This window comes from Orcinus orca, chromosome X (assembly GCF_937001465.1).
Source record: "Orcinus orca chromosome X, mOrcOrc1.1, whole genome shotgun sequence".
Lineage (NCBI taxonomy): Eukaryota > Metazoa > Chordata > Mammalia > Artiodactyla > Delphinidae > Orcinus > Orcinus orca.
The window spans coordinates 65188784-65213545 of record NC_064580.1 but is presented as its reverse complement, the minus strand read 5'-3'; the positions used below and the strand labels follow the sequence as shown (position 1 = coordinate 65213545).

Genomic DNA, 24762 nt, shown 5'->3' with positions numbered 1-24762 from the left:
ATTGCCAATAAACACATGAAGAATGCTCAACATCATTAATCATTAGAGAAATGCAAATCAAAACTACAATGAGGTAACACCTCACACCAGTCAGAATGGCCATCATCAAAATATCTACAAACAATAAATGCTGGAGAGGGTGTGGAGAAAAGGGAACCCTCTTGCACTGTTGATGGGAATGTAAGTTGATACAGCCATTATGGAGAACAGTATGGAGGTTCCTTAAAAAATTAAAAATAGAACTACCATACGACCCAGAAATCCCACTACTGGGCATATACCCTGAGAAAACTGTAATTCAAAAAGAGTCATGTACCACCACAATGTTCATTGCAGCTCTATTTACAATAGCCAGGACATGGAAGCAACCTAAGTGTCCATCGACAGATGAATGGATAAAGAAGATGTGGCACATATATACAATGGAATATTTCTCAGCCATAAAAAGAAACGAAATTGAGTTATTTGTAGTGAGGTGGATGGACCTAGAGTCTGTCATACAGAGTAAAGTGAGTCAGAAAGAGTAAAAGAAATACCGTATGCGAACACATACATATCAAATCTTAAAAAAAAAGGTTATGAAGAACCTAGGGGCAGGACAGGAATAAAGACACAGACCTGCTAGAGAATGGGCTTGAGGACATGGGGAGGGGGGAGGGTAAGCTAGGACGAAGTGAGAAACTGGCATGGACTTATATACACTAGCAAATGTAAAATAGATAGCTAGTGGGTAGCAGCCGCATAGCACAGGGAGATCAGCTCGGTGCTTTGTGACCACCTAGCAGGGTGGGATAGCGAGGGTGGGAGGGGGACGCAAGAGGGAGGAGATATGGGGATATATGTATATGTATAACTGATTCACTTTTTTATAAACAGAAACTAACACACCATTGTAAAGCAATTATACTCCAAAAAAGATGTAAAAAAAAAAAAATGAGGAGAAAGGACTAGAGCGTTTCAAGCAGGTGGAGTGGCAAAACAGAAGGCATGGAGATGAGGAATTGTAAAAGGGCCCCGTTTACTGCTCAGTGATGAAAGACCCAAGGAGAGTGCCTCAAACTTGAAAAGGCAACCCAGACCTTGTTGGCACTGAGATATCTAGAAGTATGATATTTCATACTTTGCCAGGGAAAGGGAAACAGACCCCTCCCAACCTGTGCTATTTCTGGGGAAGGGTTATGTGACAGGCCATAGAGGTTCTGTTGAGGGTGACTGTGAGAGTTGCACATAACAGGTCTCAAAGCCTGAGCTTTGGCAGCAAAATGAGGCTGCAGCTGTGGCAGCAGATAAATTTGAAATTGGGCCCTGCCAGACTGGAGAAGCTGTGCTGTGGTAATGGCTTGCTGGAACAAGTGCACACAAAGTAGCTTAGTTTTACCCCTTCTGTTCTAGCACTAGCCTTTCCATCTTTTGCCCTGGCTCCTAGTGGTGGTGACTCAGGGGATTAGGCCCCAACATTACACCCAGAGCTCCAGGAGTGCTGAATGGTCCCTTCTAAGTTGCTCTCAAATCCCTTGCTGTTTCCTGTTGGGTTCCCAGGAATTCTGAAGGAAAATGACCACCTAAGGGATTTCTCTATGACAGCAGTCAGGCACATCCCATATCCTTCCAGGCACATTCACGTTTCCTTCTTCTCTCCTTCTTTATTCCAAAAATCCCCTCACCCTTCTCCAGTTCTCTGGGGAATGTCCCTTCATCCAACCCTTCCAACACAACCCACCCTACTGGGGGCCTAGACTCTGAAGTTAAGGGTAGGTAGAGGTTGAATGGTTAGACGCTTGGTGGAAGAAGCCATTGCAATATTCTTCCCCAAACTTCAGAGCGCCCTCTCGGTACACATAACTACCCTAAAAGGCGTGGGAGAGTGATGTCCAGCTGCGTGTCTGCTGGGGGTGGAACGCATCACTGGCGCGGTGGACTGGGCTGGCTGCAAGAATGCGGGGTGGGGGGTGGGGGTGGGGAAGGGGGTGCGCGCCCTTTATGACAGGTGGCCGCGCAGTGCGCGCTCCCGGGCGCCTGAGGGGAGGGAGGGACAGACGGACAAAGTGGGAGGGGGCACATGGGAAGGGACCGTAGAGAGGGTAAAGAGCACGGGAGGAAAAAAAGAGGGCTGTGGTGGGGAAGGGAGGTAGAGGGGGGATCGCGTCCAGCAAGAACAGCCCTGTTGGAGGAAACAATGGCAGGGGCAATAGCGATGGTGGCAGCCGAGGCAGTCCCACTCTGGGCACCTTTCTGAATGGGCAGAGGCAGATCGGGGAGAAGAGGAGACCAGGCAGCGCCCGCAGAGGCTCTGAGAAAAGCGGCGCGGGAGGAGAAGGGGGAGGAGGAGGAGGTGGAGAAAGGCCGGGGGGGGGAGGAGTGGGCAAGAGACAGGGGGAGAACCCGGGAAGGAAAACCAGTAGCATCAGCAGCAGCAGCAGCAGCAGCAGCAGCAGCAGCAGCAGCCACCGCCACAGCAGTAGCAACATTTAGCAATAGCTTTAACAGCGATAGCGACAGTAGCAGCCGCCCTCCTTCTCTCTCCTTCCCGCGGACGGCCACAGCGACCGCACTGAGCAAGGCTCCAGCGCCGCGCGCGCAGCCCGCTAGTGAGATAGCTCCGGCCCGAGCAAGCGGAGGTGCATGCTGAGAGCCGACTTCAGGAGCAGCCGGCGGCCGCTGAGGCGCTGAGTTTCAGGGCCAGAACCTGATAGCTCTGAAGCCATCTAGCATCGCCGCAGCGGCGGCGCCTGAGGGAGACAGTCGCGTCCACCTGGCGGGCCCGGCGCATGGAGCTGAGGCAGAGGCGGCGGCGGCGGCGGCAGCAGTAGCAGCAGCGGCGGCGGCGGGGGCAGCTCGAGCAGCTGCGGCGACGGCGGCAGCCCAGCCTTGACTGCGGCTGCTCTAGCCCCAGCGCCCGCTGCTTGAGCCCGCCGGCAGCGTGCACCTCGGGAGTCGGCCCGGGAGGTGAGTATGAGCGCTGCCATCCAGCCCCCTGGCCTTCTCGCCGGCTTCCCGGTTGATGCAGGGTGGCGGCGGCAGGGGGTGGAACGAATTGGGGGAAGCCGAGCGAGAAGAGGAAGGGAAAACAGAAGGGAGGACGTCTGTGTGAGAATGGCGTGCGTGTGTCTGTATACGAGGGAGTGAGGCCGCGAGGGCGAGAGATCCCGGCTAGCCCTGACAGGCACTGCAATCTAGGAAAGGCCTCTGTGCTTGCGCCGGCGTGTGTGGGGTGGGGGTGGGGGGGAGGGGAAACGAGCGGGCTGGAGCCGCCGGGCTCAGAGCCGGGCGGCTGGGGCCAGCTTAGTGCCGCTTCCCTTCGGGCCGGCTTTCAGGAGATCCTGTCTGGGGAACGGGCACTAACACTGCACGCTCCGGCGGGAGCGGGCAAACGCACGCGGCGGCGGCGACCGGGCGTCAGGGCCAAAGCGGCAAAGGTGCGAAGCGCGGTCGCCGGCGGCTCCCGTGCGCGCTGGGCTGCCCTGGCGACCACAGAGCGCCCCTGAGCACGCGCCACCCGACCAAGGCCGCGGGCGGGTCTAAGTTGGGGGCCTACCGAGCCTCACCCGGCTTGTCACCTTTGCATAATTGGCCCGCGGCCCCTTCCCGCTCTCGGTGGCAGTCGAATCGACGCTTTCCTGCGTGGCTTCTGGCGCTTCGCTCTGCCGCGCCCCGCAGCACACGTCCGCTCCGCTCTCGCACACCCGGTGGGGCGGGGAGGCCGCGAGCCCGCTCGGGGAGCGGGGCCAGGCTCCGGGAAAGTGTGGAAAACGCGCCGCTGAGTTGGCGCCGTTCTGCTGAGGAATCCAGTGGTTTCAGCATGACTGCTTCTGTCTGTCTGATCCGTGAGGGACCGAATAACCCGCTCAAGGTTTTCTGTCTTTTTTAGAAGTTAAAAAAAAAAATTGGCATACCCATTTCGACACCAGCACATTTGATTTTCTTTGAGCTTCTGCATTTTGGAATAAGTGGGTTTCGTATTTTGCTTCTGGGTTTTGGCTCCCAGCATATTGTTGAATTCTGTGCACAGCAATATACTTAGCTCTGTGGCCTTTTCCTAACATTCCATTTTCTACACTGTTATCTGAAAAGACATGATTTGTGTGTAGGGCTGCCAGGGCTGTTTTTAAAAAGCATCTAAAGCACTTTAACCTGGGATTTGAGTATCTCCTTGGTTGTTTTTGGTGGAGGAGCAGGGTGTGCTGATAGTTGCCGAGATATTTTGCTTGGTGAGCAAAGGTGCTCCATGGTTTTTTGTGAATTATAGAGATCATTTGGGTTTCGGGGAATGAATCTCCCTTACATCTTTTACACATAGGGTAACATGACCAAACGTTTTATTTACAGCCATGACGTTCTCATGGCTGAGGAGAATTTACACTTATTTAAAACATATTTTTAGAAGGGAACAAAAAAGGCCTAAGTAACTGTCATTTTACATATTAACTGGGAAACCGGCTAATCAAATAAAACTGGCTGAGTGTCTGAAACTCTATCCCAGTGAAATATGTGGCTGTGAATATAATTAACCATCTGTCTAGTGAGCAATTTAAATTTGGGCTGGTACATTTTTATTACAGTGTCTAATTTCTGGAAGACTTGGACATTTTACCCAACAGTAACAACAAAAACGTAGTCACTTACTAGGTCAAAGATTCACTTGTGTGATGGTGGGATTTCCCTTCCTCTTTCCCACACCTCATCTCTACTAGTCCCCATACTCCCTGACCTGGGAGGTCAAAACAAACCTCTTGCTTTTGCAAATGGCATATTTACAATAGAGGAACTCAAACTAGGCATGGCAGCTAGTAATTAGACATTTTTGTTTCTTGGAAATACCTTCCAATATTTTACCTCCCACAGAACCTAGATAAATTGCATGCATTTGAGTTGAAAAAATATAATTCTTTGTGCACATGTGTTCAGATGGAGTAGGGTGATTCAACAAAATTTGTCTTGAAATTTGATTCTGTTCACTTTCTCTTATTCTAATTATCCACAGCTCTCCCCTAGCTGTCCCAACTGCCCTTCCACACCCCACAGACACACACTCACATACAAAAAAAACATATCCTTTTGTCCTTATAGCCAGTTTTTTAGGTTAACAATATTCAGATCTGTGATTTTAACAGTATGATGAGAAACTGCTTTTTTTGGGGGGGAGTCAACAGTGTAAGATAGCATAACATGAAAGGACATCGTACATATTGTTAAAATGTTCCCTATGATGTGATTTTAACCAAAAATTTATTTTGATGGAAAAAAGAAATAGATTTTGGGTAAAAAGAAATAGATTTTGGGTGGAGATGAAATGGCCCTGGGAAGATTAGATTTCAGAGACCTCCACCAAATAGCTGTTGTTAACACAACACAATGTAACATAACATAACGTAATTAAAATGAACCACGGATTGATTGTGCAGTGAGCTAGAGAAAGTCTTTTAAAGGAAAATGCTTTTAAAACAAATATTTGGCTAAATAAAAGCTCTGATAAATGGGTAACAATTATGTAAGCACATGGTAGAATTTGACATATGTCAAGTCTGTTAAATAAATCAACCTGTTCAGTGAATAAATATTCGATGCATCAATGCATTTTAAAACACGCACACACACACAAGCAAACCTATTACACCCTGTTGCCAAAGTCAAACAAGTGCAGAACACTGCCGCTTTCTCTCTGTTTTACCCAATCTGTCTCTCTTCCCTTTTCCTTTTTTTCCACAATTGTCTGATTACCTGTAAACTACCTAGTGAGCAGAGAGAGCTAAAAATGTGGTGGTGTTGCCTGTGTTTAGGAGGTGGGAAAAGAGAGATGAGAAAAGTGATAAGGGCTGGATTTTAAACACATATGCTCATGGCTTTCTGACACAATCAACGGTGGAGATCCCAGTCTCACAGAAGTATTTGCTTAGGAGACGGACTAGCCTAACCAAAGAATCATTGATTGCAGTTTCTGTGCTCCTAAGTCCAGTTCTAGTGAATACTTTCTTTTTCTCCAAACCCTTTGCTAGGGAACGTGTTCCTTTTGGTCTCATTTTATATAGATAAGCACTATGTCTTGATGTCTTTCCCTCTCTTGTTCTCTGGTGGAAAAAGGACTGATGTCTTCAGGACCAACTACTATGCACATAATCTTAATTTTTCTAAAAGGAACTTCAATAAGTCATCTTCTCCATCCTCAGTAAGATGATTTTGACATAAGCAATTATCTACTATTTTCTCAAACACCCCAAAGTCCCATTTAAAAGTTATACCTCTCTCCCTCAGTAGCCCATTTTAAGTATTACACAGCCAGCCTGAGCAAGAAGTTGCTCCTAATGTTTAACCTGAGGAGGTATAGAGGTTAGAGACCAAGATTATACTGTGGGCCTGACTACTAGAGTAGTGCCAAGCTATCTTCCATTGACAAAAGGCATAGAGATTCATTTTGTTTGGGGGAAGTTAAAGCATTTCCTCTAAGTTAAAGCATCCTAGTAAGTAGGATGGTCATATGTTGTGGTTTATACCTGTTGTCCCAGCATACTTATTTCACTCTCAACTGTCCCATTTTGGACAAAAAAATTCTATGGTCACCCTAACTATAAGTCACCTTTAAATCAAACTGTGCTTCTTGATTTGGGGAGATGGTTATATTTGTAAAACTTGCATGAGCTTTGAAGGTGTCATAGTCCCTAATCAGCTCAGTCTGTCTTTTTCCTAGCTAAGAAGCCTTTCTGGAGGTAAAATCCCAGAAATGATTCAGGCTTTGGGCTTGACGGAATTGGATTATTGGGCCTAAAGACATCCCTCCAAAATGCATTTGTGCACACACACACACACACACACACACACACACACACACACACAGAGGTGTTGTCTGCATGCTGGAGAGTGGCTGATCTTACTTTCATGAAAGACTGGTAATAGGTTATAAGCTTAAAACATATCAGGAGGCATTTAGGTTTAGAAAGATCATCCTGACCATAGTAGTTCTAAGACAAAAGAGGGTGGTACCAATTGAGGTGTGAATTCTTCTCTTTTTATTTTATTTATTTATTTATTTGCCATTCCATGCGGCATGCAACATCCTAGTTCCCCGACTAGGGATCGAACCCAGGCCCCCTACAGCAGAAGCACAGAGTCCTAACCACTGGACCTCCAGGGAATTCCCTGAATTCTTCCTTTCTTAAATTTTTTTTATTGGAGTATAGTTGATTTACAATATTGTGTTAGTTTCTTTTTAGAACACGTTTTGAGAAGTACACAGGTAAATCTCTGTCCAGAATAGTTTGCATGTGGTCTTGTCAAATATACAAATAAAATTTTAATATACATATTTATATTACATATACAGTAAGTCCCCTACATACGAAACTTCAAGTTGCGAACTTTCAAAGATGTGAACATGCGTTCGCATGTCCAATCACGTAAGTTAGTTCACGTGTCTGGTGTACATTGTCACGTGCATGCATCCTCTACAAGTGGTTGTCCTTTTGTGTACTTTACTGTACAGTACTATATAGAGTACAGTAGTACAGTGTCTTTATTTCAAGCCCAGGATGTCCAGAAGCAAGCGTAAAAGCAGCGGTGATGTAGCTGGTACTGCTAAGAAGTGGCAGGCGATAACAATGGAAACAAAAGTGAAAATAATTGAGAGAGACAAAAGGAAGAAGTAACTGAAGAACCGAAGAGATTCACGAAGCAGGAAATGGCAAGGGAATTTTCTTTATTTGAGGAGGCACTGTTAGTTTTGAGGCACAGGACCCAGACCTAGAATGGTACACGAAGGTTGCAGCAACCTTTCAGAATGCAATCCAGTGCTACCGTGTCACCTACGACGAGAAAAAAAGAGCTACTACCCAGACATCACTAGATCGTTTTTTCAAGAGGGTAGATAGAATTGAATCCAACAAGGAACCAGAACCTGTGCCATCAACGTCAGGCATGAGTGAAATTGCAGCTTGCCCTCCATCTGCTATTGCTGACGATCCTTCAGCTCTACCATCTCCCACCTCCTCTCCCTCCTCCAGTCAGTAACTCTTCTTGCCTGTTCACTCGATGCCAGCCCTTGTATGCCAGCTGTTGTACTGTACTACTGTACTTTGCAAGGTACTGTACTCTAAGATTAAAAATGTTTTCTTTTTTTGTTTGTTTTTTATGTATTATTTTTGTGAAAAGTATTATAAACCTATTACAGTACAGTACTATATAGCCGATTGTGTACCTAGGCTAACTTTGTTGTACTTATGAACATATTGGACTTACGAACGTGCTCTCGGAATGGAACTCGTTTGTATGTACGGGACTTACTGTATTATGTATATTTCCATTTGCCTTTTGTGGAATGGACAACACTACTTTTTAAACTGCCTTCCAGTCTTAAGTGTCTGTGATTGGCTTTCATTGATCTAGGGTTAGAGTCAAAAGAGACTATGGCCCACAGGCCAAATCTGGCTTGCTATGGAAAAGGAAATAATGTAGACATGAAGAAAATGTGAAGCCATTTAGAGTTGCTTTTACAAATGTTTTCAAGCTTCCTCTTCATAACTGAGCTTTACTTAGGCCAGTGTTAAAATGAGTCCACATTTCCTGAACACATGTCTGTCAGCTGATATCTAGGGTTTGGGAGATTGTCCAGAACCTGGTGGGGTGGCAGGGGGTTGACCCCAAAAGTGAAATCCACATGTGGATTTTGTTTGTTTGAGTCAAAATGTCAATAGTGATCTTTTCTTTCCTGCCTATTACAGTAACTTAAATTTTGTGGTGCTAATAAATTCTTCCTGTCTTCCTTTCCAATATTTGCCATGTCATTCCAGGCATCCATGTGATTTATTAACCCAGAGACCAGGTCTCAGCAACTTGCTTGAACAGAGACCTGCTGTCTCTTTAGTTACTAAATAACTGGAACACATTCTGAAGAAGAGCTTTACTGAGTAGGGGAGTAGAAAAAGTAGGCCATCACTGTCTAGCTCAGTGGTTCCTAACCTTTTTTTTTTGGCATGAACCCCTTTGAAAATATGATGAATGCCAAGGATTCTCTCTTCAGAAACGTGCTCATTTAAATATATGACACTTTCATACACTTTCAGAAAGTCCAACCATGCATTGTGAGTTAAAAACCTCTGCACTAGGGCTTCCCTGGTGGCGCAGTGGTTGAGAGTCCGCTTGCCGATGCAGGGGACGTGGGTTCGTGCCCCGGTCTGGGAGGATCCCACATGCCGCGGAGCGGCTGGGCTCGTGAGCCATGGCCGCTGAGCCTGCGCGTCTGGAGCCTGTGCTCCGCAACGGGAGAGGTCACAGCAGTGAGAGGCCCGCGTAACGCAAAAAAAAAAAAAAAAAAAAAAAAAAACCTCTGCACTAGCCTTTGCCCAGTTGTTACAGTAATTCCTGTCACATGGCTGTCATGGTCAAGGTAACTTGAAACGGAAGACATGAAAATGACTCTTCCAAAAAAGGCTGTTATTAGTATACTTGTGGTTCACAGCTACTGTTATAAGCATTTTTCTGATTAGCCTTCACAGGCATTTTTTATTATGAAAAAGAGTCACTTACACTCATTTTGACATTACTATTCTCACCAAAAACAAGTCAAGTCTAGTTTCTCCAAATCCTTGACTTGTCAACTTTCAGATTCTTAAAAATGTCTGTTCAGCACTCACCCTTCACAGGTTCATTATTAATATATAAAATACATTACATAAAAGCTCACTCATGCTTACCTACCCCCATCTCTCTCTCTTCTTCATCTCTTGCTCTATCTCTATATATTCCTCTTAGCCAGTGGCCTTGACAAAAATAGGAAGCTCTTGTTAGCACTGATTGTTAAGTACAGTGATGGAGCCAGAGAGGGAGGTGGTGTCCAGATATCTTCATAAGGACGACCCTTGGGACTCATGGGCCTTTTGCAGTATTAGCCATCCTGGAGATCTAACATCATATATTAAAGGCAAAGCTCCTTAACCTCTGCAAACATGAATATATGTCACATCTGTGCCATGCAGTTGTGATGGTAGGAATATGTGGTATTCCTGTCCATGAATAAATGTTTCTTGCCTGTCTCCTTGCTTCTTTTCTTAGCAGTTTGGGGTATGGCAGAGTATGAGGGCTAATGGAATTCTAAATCTGGATGGATCTATTAATGATCATTTCTAATTCAATTCAGCAAACATTTATTGAGCATCTACTATGTGCTAAGCACTGGGATACTGGGGAAGAGAAAAGAATAAAACAGATTCTCCTGTCTTATAGAAAATTAGTTTTGTTTCTGGCTGGGTCTTTTTACCATCTTTATTAATTTACCTTACCCTTTTTCTAATTTAATGCATTTTTCTATTATTTCTACACTCTCCCTGTTAGAAAATAAGTATAAATGTCCTCTTTTCTAATACAGCAGGAAATTCCCTACCAAACAGTTACCTCTAGCTAAGTTGAGACAAGATTTCCAGCCTCCATGGCACAAATGTTTCTGTTCTTATTGCTGCATTGGCTTAGCAGGCCCCATTTAATAGGGAGTAACATGTTTCTTTTCCCTGCAATTCTGAGGCAAGATTTCTATCATTGATATCATTGGTGATGTGGAACTGCAGATAGCATTAGCCATGATGTGTTGACCATTGACTCAAGATTTTAGTCCTTAGTTATTGACTTCTGACTAATGAATTGAATGTACTCTGCAAAAAGCCAGTTGTCCATCTTTGAGTGGGTTAGTTTTTAACTCCTAGTTGGTGATTATATTAGTTTTCTATAGCTGCTGTAACAAATTACCAAAAACTTAGTGGTTTAAAACAACATAAATTTATTATCTTACAATTCTAGAGGTCAGGAATCTGAAATAGGCCTCCCTGGGCTAAAATCAAGGTGTGAGCAGGGCTGAATTCCTTTCTGGAGGCTGTAAGGGAAACTCCATTTTCTTGTCTTCCAGCTTCTAGATTCTGCCCACATTTCTTGGTTCACGGATCCCCCTACATTCTCAAAGTTAGCAATGGTGGATTGATTCCTTACATTGCATCACTTCAATCTTGCTTCCATCGTCACATCTCCTTCTCTGACTCTCACTCTTCTGCCTCCCTCTTCCACTTTTAAAGACCTCGGTAATTACATTGGGTCTACTTGGATGGATAGTACAGGATTATCTCCCTATCTCAAGGTTAGTTGATTTGCAAACTTAACTCCATCTGCAACCTTAATTCCCCTTCTGCCATATAACCTAACATATTCACAGATTATAGTAATGACCCTACTTTGGAGGGTCATTACTCTGGCTACCACAGTGACTTGATTTTTTTTCTTTCCATTTTGAAATAGTTATAGATTCACAGGAACTTGCAAAGACAGAGAGGTCCTGTGTAATTTTTACCCAATTCCCCCAATAGTTATATCTTATATAACTATAGTATAAGACCAAAACCATGAACTTGATATTAGAACAATGGGTTTGTTTAGTTCTGTGTCATTTTATCACATGTGTAGATTTGTGTACCACTACCACAATCAAGATAAAGTACTATTCCATCACCAGAAAAGATCTGTCTTGTGCTATCTCTTTATTGTTTTTTATAGTCACACTCACCCCCCTCACCTCCACTATTCCTAACCCCTGGCAATCACTAATCTTTTTAAAATATAAATCTATAGTTTTGTCACTTCAAAAAATGTTAATATAAATGGAGTCATAGAGTATGTGACCTTTTCAGGTTCGCTTTTTTCACTCAGCATAATGCCCTTGAGATCTATCCAAGTTGTCTTCTGTATAAACAGTACATGCCTTTATAATGTTGAACAGTATTCCATGGTATGCATGTATCACAGTTTGTTTAACCATACATGTTAGGGACATTTTGGTTGTCTCCAGTTTTTTGCTATTACAAAGAAAGCTGTGCGGGTTAGTGTACAGTTTTTTGTGTGAACATGTTTTCATTTCTCTAGGGAAAATGCCCAGGGGTGTGATAACTGGGTCATATGGTAAGTATATGTTTAGTTTTGGTTTTATTTTTTTGCGGTACGTGGGCCTCTCGCTGTTGTGGCCTCTCCCGTTGCGGAGCACAGGCTCTGGAAGCGCAGGCTCAGCGGCCATGGCTCATGGGCCTAGCCACTCCGTGGCATGTGGGATCTTCCTGGACCGGGGCACGGACCCATGTCCCCTGCATCGGCAGGCGGACTCTCAACCACTGTGCCACCAGGGAAGCCCGTATATGTTTATTTTTTTAAGAAACTGCAAAACTGTTTTCCAGAGTTCCTGTACACAACTTATCACAGTCTACTAGTATCAACATTTTACCTGTTTAAATAAACCTTACCTCTCTTTAAGTCCTTTTCTCCTCCCTCATTTAAAATATTATAGTCCTAGATATTTCCTCACTATATATTTAGAACTATATCAGACAGTGTTATAATTTTTGTTTCAACTGTCAAACATAATTGAGAGAACTCAACAGGAGAAGCAAAGTCAATTGTATTTACTCTTACTTTTACTCTCTGTTGTTCTTCCTTCCTTCTTGAGGTTTCAAGATTCCTTCCTCTATATTTTTCTTTCTGTTTAGAGAACTTCCTTTAGTCATTCTTTTAGTGCAGGTTTGTTAGCAGTGAATTCTCTTGGTTTTTCTTCATCTGAGAATTTCTTGATTTTTCCCTGCATTCCTGAAGGATACTTTCACTGCATATAGGATTCTGAGTTGACAGTTCTTTTCTTGCAACTCTTGAAAAAGGTTGTGCCACTCCCTTCTGGTCTCCATGGCTTCTGAAATCTGCTGTCATTTGAATTGTTTTTTCCCCTGTTAGTAAGACATCATTTCTCACTGCTTTCAAGTTTTTTAAAAAAAAATGTCTGTAGTTTTCAAAAGTTTGACTCTGATGTGCCTTGGCATAGATTTCTTTGGTTCATCCAGTTTGGAATACTCTTAGCTTCCTGAATATGTAGGTTTATGTCTTTTGCTAAGTTTGGGAAGTTTTCAGCCATTATTTCTTTGAATACTTTTCTGTCCTGCCTTCTTTATCCTATTGTTCCAGGCCTCTTATAATGACAGGAAAGTTAGATATTTATTTATAGTCCCACAGAGACCCTGAGACCCTGTTCATTTTTTTTTTCAATCTAATTTTCTTTGTTGTTCAGATTGGATAATTTCTATCATTTTATCTTCAAGTTAGCTGATTCTTCCCTCAGTCCTCTTCATTCTGTTGTAGAGCACACATATTGAGATTTCTAAAAGAATTTTAGTTATTGTATTTTTCATTTCTAAAATTTCCACTTGGTCCTTCCATATATCTTGTATTTCTTTGCTGAGACTTTCTATTTTTCATTTGTTTTAAGAGTGTTTGTAATTGATTATTGAAGCATTTTTATCATGGCTGCTTTAAAATCTTTGCCAGATAATTCTAACATCTCTGTCATCTTGGCTTTGACAGCTATTTGCTTGCGTTTTTCATTTAGCTTCAAATATTTCTGGTTCTTGGTATGATGAGTGATTTTTAACAGAAACCTGGACATTTTTGTAGTACATTATGAGACTCTGGATCTTATTTAAACCTTCTGTTTTAGCTAACTTTTTCTGATACTGCTTCAGCAGGGGAAGGGAGTGTGCTTGCTGCCTTTGTTATTGCCAGGTGGAAGTGGAAGTTCAGGTTCCCCACTCAGCCTCTGTTGACACTTGGAGGGCAGGGCTTCTCATTACTTCCAGGTGGGGGTTGGAATTCAGTCACATTTCAAGTGCTTAATACCCATATGTGGTTAGTGGCTACCATATTGGACAACACATACATAGAACACTGTCATAGGAAGACAAGGGGTGGGGAAGGGAGCTTGGTCCGATAAGAATTGAGGTTTGGGGTTAGATACTGTGGCACAGGTAGAATACGACAAAGACCTAGTTATTGGATTTGAGGTCTGTGGCTGGGGTTTGTTTCCAAAGCCTGAGGTGCTATGAATACTACAGAGATATGGGTACAGGGAACTTAACTGGACATTATCGACCCAGTAGAGTTGATAGAAACTATAGCATAGTATTAACCAAGTTTCTTCCTCTCAATCTTTGTAACAGAGGTGAGGTGACATGTTGCAGATTCCTATACCATTCCATTTGGTTAAAGGGAAATTCTCCCCTATTGGGAAGAAGTTTGTTTATTCATAGCAACAAACTCCACCTCCATGACTGAAGTAACCATTGACTGAAGAAATATTAACAGAAAAGAGTAGGTTATGAAAAGGGTATTCATTTGATTTGTAGAATCTAGGGTTTATTTGGCATGTTGGTGGCCCCTGTGTTCTGATACTTGAGGCTTCCAGCATGCTCAGCCAGTTGGGAGCATTTGTGAAAGAGCTCTGTCCTTCACAGAGCTCCGTGTTGACTTGGCACTTTTTTTGTCCAAGGCCTAGAGAGTCAGTAGACCCTGTTACACAGCTTCTTTGTGCACTGGCATAACTGTTGCCTTCTCAAATCTCTCTTTGCTTAGACTTGTAGAAGTGTCCTTAATGTAGAGTCAGTGTTCACAGTTTCCCCTAGGGGTAGTTCAGTAACATTTTCCCTTATTGGATCTCTATATTTGGAAATACATCTTTTGAGTGTTTGCTTTTATGGACTGCCTATGTACTTTATCTCTCAGCAAGGGAAGAGGTGTACCCATTGTCTATTGAATATATGTTATATGTATGGTATATAAGTCACATTGCCTTTTCCCATAGCAAATCCTATATTTGTAAAGCTGTGGCCTTGACATGTTAAGATGTTTCATAAATGACACAGTAAAACCATTTGGCTAAATAAGTGAAAGAAAGGGAATTGTGCAGTGCTACAATGAGTTTTTCAGATTTATGTGGTTTGACTTAAAGCTACACAAAAATGCATACTCATCTGAGGGAGAAGCAGTTTGGAAGTTAGGCTGTAAAGAGAGAGATAGGCATACTTTATAACCCAAGGTCAAGGTATAGGTTGTAAATCCAGGACCGTGGCTCACCTAGATCCTTCCATATGTGTATTTGTGGGGAAGAGGTTTGTTACTCTTTGTTCCTGGTTTGTTACTCAGAGATATGGAGATAATATAGTGGGAGCAACCAAAATCCCGATTTGTTACTTTGTCTTTCAAGAAGGCTGCAAATACACCACTTAATTTTGAAGACAATGATCACTAGTTAAGCAGAGGGGCCAAAGGACCAGGATACTGTTATACAGATCTGGGAAGAGAACCTGGAATCAGCCTTCCTTGCCATTGATCTCACCCTTTTCCTATAAGCCACTGTTTTTGCCCTATTTTAACAATGCTTTGGTAGCTACACGTACATATATTTAGCACCTGAATAAATGGAAAGACCCATTTGTTTAGATAAGGTGGTAATGTCATGATATTTCTGATCCCAATGACTCATGATTCATCAAGGACAAGTCACTTCTAGCCAACCACTGAGAGATGATGGAAAGCAGGTAGGTGGACTAATCTCTCCTTTTTGATTCTCACCTCTACCATTTTACCCTCAGGTATGACTTTGATATCTTACAGCACTGAGCACCATTGGTTAATGGAGGCCTAAAATGGATGCAGCTAATGCCCTGAATGGAGTTCCTTTATTTTCTGAAAATTCACTTTATTAGCAGAGGACTTTTGTTTGTTGGAAGATGTTTAATCACAGTTTTGATTTCATTACTTGTGATCAGTCTGTCCATATTTTCTATTTCTTCCTGGTTCAGTCTTAGAAGGTTGTACCTTTCTAAGAATTTGTCCATTTCTTTCAGGTTGTCCATTTTATTGGCATAGAGTTGCTTGTAGTAGTCTCTTGGGATGATTTATATTTCTGTGGTGTCAGTTTTACTTCTTCTTTTTCATTTCTAATTTTATTGATTTGAGTCCTCTCTCTTTTTTTCTTGATGAGTCTAGCTAAAGGTTATCAATTTTATCTTCTCAAAGAATCAGCTTTCAGTTTTATAGATCTTTACTGTTTATTTTTTTCATTTCTGTTTCATTGATTTCTGCTCGGATCTTTATGATTTCTTTCCTTCTACTAATTTTGGGTTTCGTTTGTTCTTCTTTCTCTAGTTGCTTCAGGTGTAAGTTTACATTGTTTATTTGAGATTTTTCTTGTTTCTTGGGGTAGGATTGTATTGCTATAAACTTCCCTCTTAGAACTGCTTTTGCTGCATCCCATAGGTTTTAGGTCATCATGTTTTCATTGTCATTTGTTTGTAAGTATTTATTAAATTTCCTCTTTGATTTCTTCAGTGATCTCTTGGTTATTTAGTAGCATATTGTTTAGCCTCCATGTGTTTGTGTTTTTTACAGTTTTTTTCCTGTAATTGATTTCGAATCTCATACCACTATGGTCAGAAAAGATGCTTAATATGATTTCAATTTTCTTAAATTTACTGTGGCTTGATTTGTGACCCAAGATGTGATCTATCCTGGAGAATGTTCCATGTACACTTGAGAAGATAGTATATTCTGCTGTTTTGGGATGGAATGTCCTATAAATATCAATTAAGTCTATCTGGTCTAATATGTCATTTAAGACTTGTGTCTACAAATTCAATGCAATCCCTATCAAATTACCAATGGCATTTTTCACAGAACTAGAACAAAAAATTTTACAATTTGCATGGAAACAAAAAAGACCTTGAATAGAAAAAGCAATCTTGAGAAAAAGAAAACAGAGCTGGAGGAAACAGGCTCACTGAGTTCAGACTATACTACAGGGCTATAGTAATCAAGACAGTATGGTACTGGCACAAAAACAGAAATATAGGTTAATGGAACAGGATAGAAAGCCCAGAGATAAACCCATGCACATATGGTCACCTAATCTATGACAGAGGAGACCAGAATATACAATGGAGCAAAGACAGCCTCTTCAACAAGAGATGCTGGGCAAACTGGACAGCTACATGTAAAAAAAAGAAATTAGAACACTCCCTAACACCATACACAAAAATAAACTCAAAATGGATTATTTAAATCCATTATCTAAAATCCAAAATCTAAATGTAAGGCCAGACACTATAAAACTCTTAGAGGAAAACATAGGGAGAACACTCTTTGACATAAATCGCAGCAAGATCTTTTTTAACCCACCTCCTAGAGTAATGAGAATAAAAACAAAAATAAACAAATGGGACCTAATGAAACTTAAAAGCTTTTGCACAGCAAAGGAAACCATAAACAAGACGAAAATACAACCCTTAGAATGGGAGAAAATATTTGCAAACAAAGCAACTGACGAAGGACTAATCTCCAAAATATACAATCAGCTCATGCAGCTCAATGTCAAAAAAAACAATCCAAAAATGGGCAGAAGACCTAAATAGACATTTCTCCAAGCCAACAAACACATGAAAAAATGCTCAACATCACTAATTATTAGAGAAGTGAAAATCACCACTACAATGAGATATCACCTGACACTGGTCAGAATGGCCATCAACACAAAATCTGTAAACAATAAATGCTGGAAAGGGTGTGGAGAAAAGGGAACCCTCTTGCACTGTTGGTGGGAATGTAAAATGGTATGGTCACTGTGGAGAACAGTATGGAGGTTCCTTAAAAAAACTGAAAATAGAACTACCATGTGACCCAGCAATCCCAGTACTGGGCATATACACTGAGAAAACCATAATTCAAAAAGACACATGCACCACAGAGTTCATAACAGCACTATTTACAATAGCCAGGACATGGAAACCACATAAATGTCCATCAACAGAGGAATGGATAAAGAAGATGTGGTACATATATACAATGGATTACTACTCAGCCATAAAAAGGAACAAAATTGGGTCATTTGTGGAGACATGGATGGACCTAGAGACTGTCATACAGAGTGAAGTAAGTCAGAAAGAGAAAAACAAATATCGTATATTAATGCATATATATGTGGAATCTGAAAAAATTGGTATAGATGATCTTATTTACAAAGCAGAAATAGAGACACAGACTTAGAGAAGAAATGTATGGATACCAAGGGGCAAAGTGGAGGGTGGGATGAATTGGGAGATTGGGATTGACATCTATGTATAAAATAGATAACTAGTGAGAACGTACTGTTTAGCACAGGGAATTCTACTCAGTACTCTGTGGTGACCTAAATGGGAAGGAAATCCAAAAAAGAGGGGATATATGTATATATATAGCGATTCACTTTGCTGCACAGTAGAAACTAACACAACATTGTAAAGCAACTATACTCCAATAATAATCTAAAAAAAAAAAAGAATCCAGAGGCCTGCCTCAGACAGCTGAGCCACATACTAGACAAGAACACCCTCAAATTACTCTTTTAAATGAAAAGCCATCTGGGCATAATATGCACTGAAAGGAAACGTGTGATCCTAGGTATGCTCTTTATTTTGCCCTCTGTCCTTTTGGTCTTCCTCAGCCTTTCTCTGGTCTGCATTGCTCTGACTCCACTCCCAAGATTCCTCTAGAAGGCCCTTAGTAATGAGCTTCTCCCTTCTCCATGTGTTTTACTTATGGCACTGAAATCCTGGGTGTCACACAATGTAAGGCAGCATTGGCTACAGTGAGCTCAGAGGAGGATGCTAGGGCTACCAGCTGTTTCTAGACCCTCAGATAGAAGGAGTGCTTAGGCAGCTGGGATAGCCTGAGGTGGGAGAGGCAGCAGTGGATGATAGGGCAGAGAGCTACTATCTGGGCTTGTTGCGGAGATGGCCAGCTGAGAGAGACAGCTGTGTGTTCAGTGGTCCTGAGGAAGTAAAAACTAAGATTGGTATGTCTTCTTTAGGAGACAGTTATGTTAAGGGACCATAGGCACTAAAGCTGCCAAAAATAATACACCCTCTCTTCTAGAGGATTCAAAGGGCTCCTATGTTTTATTTCATTTGACCTCACAAACAACCTCATGGACTTAGGAAAGGTAAATATTGAAGACCACATAGGACAAATTGCTTCTCCTCCCTGGGCCTCAGAGTTTTCAAACTGTGAAATGAGGGCTTGGTCTAGAGCTAATCTCCTAGGTCTTTTTCCACAGCGACAGTTTCCACAATGGTAACTTTTTCTAGATGGGGAAGTTGAGTCTCAGATACTTTAAAGTGAATTTCCCAAAGCCACACTGTAAATCAGGGACAGAGTGATAACTACAGGCCAAGCCCCGATTCCTTCCCTTAGATTGCCCTATCAGTGGTCTCTTTGAATAGTGAGGTAAGGGGGTCTTTCACTTCCGAACACATGAAGCCTGTGCTCATCCATTCCATTTAACACTCTCCCTCGCCTTCACAGCCCACCCCCCCTCACTTATCAGCAGAGCCTTTAACCTTCCACTTGATGTTGCCCGGGATCCATATCTCCTTTGACTATAGCTGCTTTCCTGGCATATTGTGTGGCTGGATGCAAGGTCATTGCTACCCTTAGAGAGCTAAGTGTGGAGCCAGCACTTTAGTTACCTCAGCCAAGGGAGGCTATGGCTCCTGGGTGTGGCAGAGGGTCAGGGTAGGAAGAGCCATTCAAAAATATATTGTGAGGTGCCCACAAAAAGCAAGGACGGCTGCCGGAAAAGGGCTGACAGAAGGGACCATGGGGGAAATCAAGAGACAGTGAGTTGATAAAAGCAAATGGATTCAATTATCAATCAGAACGCAGCAAAGAGCCGAGATGACTGAGCTTTCTTCAGAGTTGGAGGATAAAGTGGCATTTCTGACTGTGATGAGGATTTAGCTTGGGGAAGGGCAGTAGGGGAAAAATGAAAAGCTTTTATCTTCAGCAGGTTCAGCTTTTGTAGTAAGACATTTAGATTAAGAAATGTTGTGTGCTGAGTACTGTGAGGGAATAAATTCAGAGAGCCATATTCCCCATATGATTCCTGGAAACCAGTAGGAGTTTGGCTCAAGAAGGGATGGCAGAAGGTGATTTGTGGTGTTGTAACAGCCGCCTTGGAAGCCAAGATGGAAAATTTGTCCCTGAAAGGCTAGGTAGTTGGAGGAGACTCACTGAAAGTTTCTGTCCGGAGAAAATCAATGAAACAGAGTAGGGTTTTAAATACATATGGTGGGGGATGGGGGATTGAACACCCAAAAGCACCCATCTTGCAATGGGTTCATTCATTAAATCTTTGGCTTATAGAGTTTGTTAGCTTCGGGCCAAAAGTTCCTGAGGCTCCAAGAGCCTCTCTGTATCTCATCCTGGTGACCCCCTCTTTCATTTTTCTTTGTCTTGTTACTTTTTTCTCTTTTCCATTTCCCTAGTTTTGAGATTAAATTCACTTACCATTTATCAAAATAATCCATGAACATTTCAGATTGTGAAAAATATGGAAAAGAAATAATCAAATTTTGCTTTTAAAAATGACTTACATTTTATTTTGAGTGATTAGAAAAATACTGAAGAACATTTAGAATCAGTAATACAACAAACACACCTAGATCTTTACTCAGAATTGACAAACTTAACATTTTTTTATTGTGGTAAGAACATTTAACATATCTACCACTTAACAAATTTTAAGTTTACAGTACAGTATTGTTAACTATAGGCACTATGTTGTACAGCAGATCTCTAGAATTTATTCATGTTGCATAACAACTGTTACCATTTTTTTTACATCTGTATTGGAGTACAATTGCTTTACAATGGTGTGTTAATTTCTGCTTTATAACAAAGTGAATCAGTTATGCATATACATATGTTCCCATATCTCTTCCCTCTTGCGTCTCCCTCCCTCCCACCCTCCCTATCCCACCCCTCTAGGTGGTCACAAAGCACCGAGCTGATCTCCCTGTGCTATGTGGCTGGTTCCAACTAGCTATCTATTTCACGTTTGGTAGTGTGTATATGTCCATGCCACTCTCTCTCTTTGTCACAGCTTACTCTTCCCCCTCCCCATATCCTCAAGTCCATTCTCTAGTACGTCTGTGTCTTTATTCCTGTCTTACCCCTAGGTTCTTCATGACATTTTTTTCTTAATTTCCATATATATGTGTTAGCATACGGTATTTGTCTTTCTCTTTCTGACTTACTTCACTCTGTATGACAGACTCTAGGTCCATCCACCTCATTACAAAGAGCTCAATTTCGTTTTTTCTATGGCTGAGTAATAATCCATTGTATATATGTGCCACATCTTCCTTATCCATTCATCCGATGATGGATACTTAGGTTGCTTCCATCTCCTGGCTATTGTAAATAGAGCTGCGATGAACATTTTGGTACATGACTCTTTCTGAATTATGGTATTCTCAGGGTATATGCCCAGTAGTGGGATTGCTGGGTCATATGGTAGTTCTATTTGTAGTTTTTTAAGGAACCTCCATTTTGTTCTCCATAGTGGCTATACCAATTCACATTCCCACCAGCAGTGCAAGGGTGTTCCCTTTTCTCCACACCCTCTCCAGCATTTATGATTTGTAGAATTTTTGATGATGGCCATTCTGACTGGTGTGAGATGATATCTCATTGTAGTTTTGATTTGCATTTCTCTAATGATTAATGATGTTGAGAATTCTTTCATGTGTTTGTTGGCAGTCTGTATATCTTCTTTGGAGAAATGTCTATTTAGGTCTTTTGCCCATTTTTGGATTGCGTTGTTTGGTTTTTTTTGTTATTGAGCTGCATGAGCTGCTTATAAATTTTGGAGATTAATCCTTTGTCAGTTGCTTCATTAATCCTTTGACATTGCTTCATTGCAATAGTCAGTTGCAACTATTTTCTCCCATTTGAGGGTTGTCTTTTGGTCTTGTTTATGGTTTCCTTTGCTGTGCAAAATCCTTGAACTTTCATTAGGCCCCATTTGTTTATTTTCGTTTTTATTTCTGTTTCTCTAGGAGGTGGGTCGAAAAGGATCTTGCTGTGATTTATGTCATAGAGTGTTCTGCCTATGTTTTCCTCTAAGAGTTTGATAGTTTCTGGCTTTACATTTAGGTCTTTAATCCATTTTGAGCTTATTTTTGTGTATGGTGTTAGGGAGTGTTCTAATCTCATACTTCTACATGTACCTGTCCAGTTTTCCCAGCACCATTTATTAAAGACGCTGTCCTTTCTCCACTGTACATTCCTGCCTCCTTTATCAAAGATAAGGTGACCATATGTGTGTGGGTTTATCTCTGGGCTTTCTATCCTGTTCCATTGATCTATCTTTCTGTTTTTGTGCCAGTACCATACTGTCTTGATTATTGTAGCTTTGTAGTATAGTCTGAAGTCAGGGAGCCTAATTCCTCCAGCTCCGTTTTTCGTTCTCAAGATTGCTTTGGCTATTCGGGGTGTTTTGTGTTTCCTACAAATTGTGAAATTTTTTGTTCTAGTTCTGTGAAAAATGCCAGTGGTAGTTTGATAGGGATTGCATTGAATCTGTAGATTGCTTTGGGTAGTAGAGTCATTTTCACAATGTTGATTCTGCCAATCCAAGAACATAGTATATCTCTCCATCTATTTGTATCATCTTTAATTTCTTTCATCAGTGTCTTATAATTTTCTGCATACAGGTCTTTTGTCTCCTTAGGTAGGTTTATTCCTAGATATTTTATTCTTTTTGTTGCAATGGTAAATGGTAGAGTTTTCTTGATTTCACGTTCAGATTTTTCATCATTAATGTATAGGAATGCAAAGATTTCTGTGCATTAATTTTGTGTCCTGCTACTTTACCAAATTCATTGATTATCTCTGGTAGTTTTCTGGTAGCATCTTTAGGATTCTCTACGTATAGTATCATGTCATCTGCAAACAGTGACAGTTTTACTTCTTCTTTTCCGATTTGGATTCCTTTATTTCCTTTTCTTCTCTGATTGCTGTGGCTAAAACTTCCAAAACTATGTTGAATAAGAGTGGTGAGAGTGGGCAACCTTGTCTTATTCCTGATCTTAATGGAAATGCTTTCAGTTTTTCACCATTGAGGACGATGTTGGCTGTGGGTTTGTCATATATGGCCTTTATTATGTTGAGGAAATTTCCCTCTATGCCTACTTTCTGCAGGGTTTTTATCATAAATGGGTGTTGAATTGTGTCGAAAGCTTTCTCTGCATCTATTGAGATGATCATATGGTTTTTCTCTTTCAATTTGTTAATATGGTGTATCACGTTGATTGATTTGCATATATTGAAGAATCCTTGCATTCCTGGGATAAACCCCACTTGATCATGGTGTATGATCCTTTTAATGTGCTGTTGGATTCTGTTTGCTAGTATTTTGTTGAGGATTTTTGCATCTGTGTTCATCAGTGATATTGGCCTGTAGTTTTCTTTCTTTGTGACATCCTTGTCTGGTTTTGGTATCAGGGTGATGGTGGTCTCGTAGAAGGAATTTGGGAGTGTTCCTCCCTCTGCTATATTTTGGAAGAGTTTGAGAAGGATAGGTGTTAGCTCTTCTCTAAATGTTTGATAGAGTTCGCCTGTGAAGCCATCTGGTCCTGGGCTTTTGTTTGTCTGAAGATTTTTAATCACAGTTTCAATTTCAATGCTTGTGATTGGTCTGTTCATATTTTCTCTTTCTTCCTGATTCAGTCTTGGCAGGTTGTGTATTTCTAAGAATTTGTCCTTTTCTTCCAGGTTGTCCATTTTATTGGCATAGAGTTGCTTGTCTTAATCTCTCATGATCTTTTCTATTTCTGCAGTGTCAGTTGTTACTTCTCCTTTTTCATTTCTAATTCTATTGATTTGAGTCTTCTCCCTTTTTTTCTTGATGAGTCTGGCTAATGGTTTATCAAGTTTGTTTATCTTCTCAAAGAACCAGCTTTAATTTTATTGATCTTTGCTATCATTTCCTTCATTTCTTTTTCATTTATTTCTGATCTGGTCTTTATGATTTCTTTCCTTCTGCTATTTTGAGGGGTTTTTGTTCCTCTTTCTCTAATTGTTTTAGGTGTAAGATTAGGTTCTTTATTTGAGATGTTTCTTGTTTCTTAAGGTAGGATTGTATTGCTATAAACTTCCCTCTTAGAACTGCTTTTGCTGCATCCCAAAGGTTTTGGGTCGTCATGTCTCCATTGTCATTTGTTTCTAGGTATTTTTTTATTTCCTCTTTGATTTCTTCAGTGATCACTTCGTTATTAAGTAGTGTATTGCTTAGCCTCCATGTGTTTGTATTTTTTACAGATCTTTTCCTGTAATTGATATCTAGTCTCATAGTGTTGTGGTCAGAAAAGATAGTTGATACAATTTCAATTTTCTTAAATTTACCAAGGCTTAATTTGTGACCCAAGATATGATCTATTCTGGAGAATGTTCCATGAGCACTTGAGAAAAATGTGTATTCTGTTGTTTTTGGATGGAGTGTCCTATAAATATCAATTAAGTCCATCTTGTTTAATGTATCATTTAAAGCTTGTGTTTCCTTATTGATTTTCATTTTGGATGATCTGTCCATTGGTGAAAGTGGGGTGTTAAAGTCCCCTGCTATGAATGTGTTACTGTCGATTTCCCCTTTTATGGCTGTTAGCATTTGCCTTATGTATTGAGGTGCTCCTATGTTGGGTGCATAAATATTTACAATTGTTATATCTTCTTCTTGGATCAATCCCTTGATCATTATGTGTTGTCCTTTTTGTCTATTCTAATAGTCTTTATTTTAAAGTCTATTTTGTCTGATATGAGAATTGCTACTCCAGCTTTCTTTTGGTTTCCATTTGTATGGAATATCTTTTTCCGTCCCCTCACTTTCAGTCTGTATGTGTCTCTAGGTCTGATGTGGGTCTCTTGTAGATAGCATATATATGGGTCTTGTTTGTGTATCCATTCAGCCAGTCTGTGACTTTTGGTGGGAGCATTTAATCCATTTACATTTAAGGTATTTATCAATATGTATGTTCCTATGACCATTTTCTTAATTGTTTTGGGTTTGTTATTGTAGATCTTTTCCTTCTCTTGTGTTTCTTGCCTAGAGAAGTT

General features: G+C 41.2%; 1 protein-coding gene across 1 annotated transcript in view; it reads left to right on the top strand.

The window, feature by feature from the left end:
• Positions 1-2397: 2397 nt before the first annotated feature.
• The window catches only part of NEXMIF (neurite extension and migration factor), a 146839-nt gene continuing 124474 nt past the window's right edge, over positions 2398-24762 (top strand). Inside the window, exon 1 of the mRNA XM_049705079.1 lies at positions 2398-2946. The gene's annotated coding sequence lies outside the window, so the exon portion shown is untranslated. The remainder of the gene's footprint in view (positions 2947-24762) is intronic.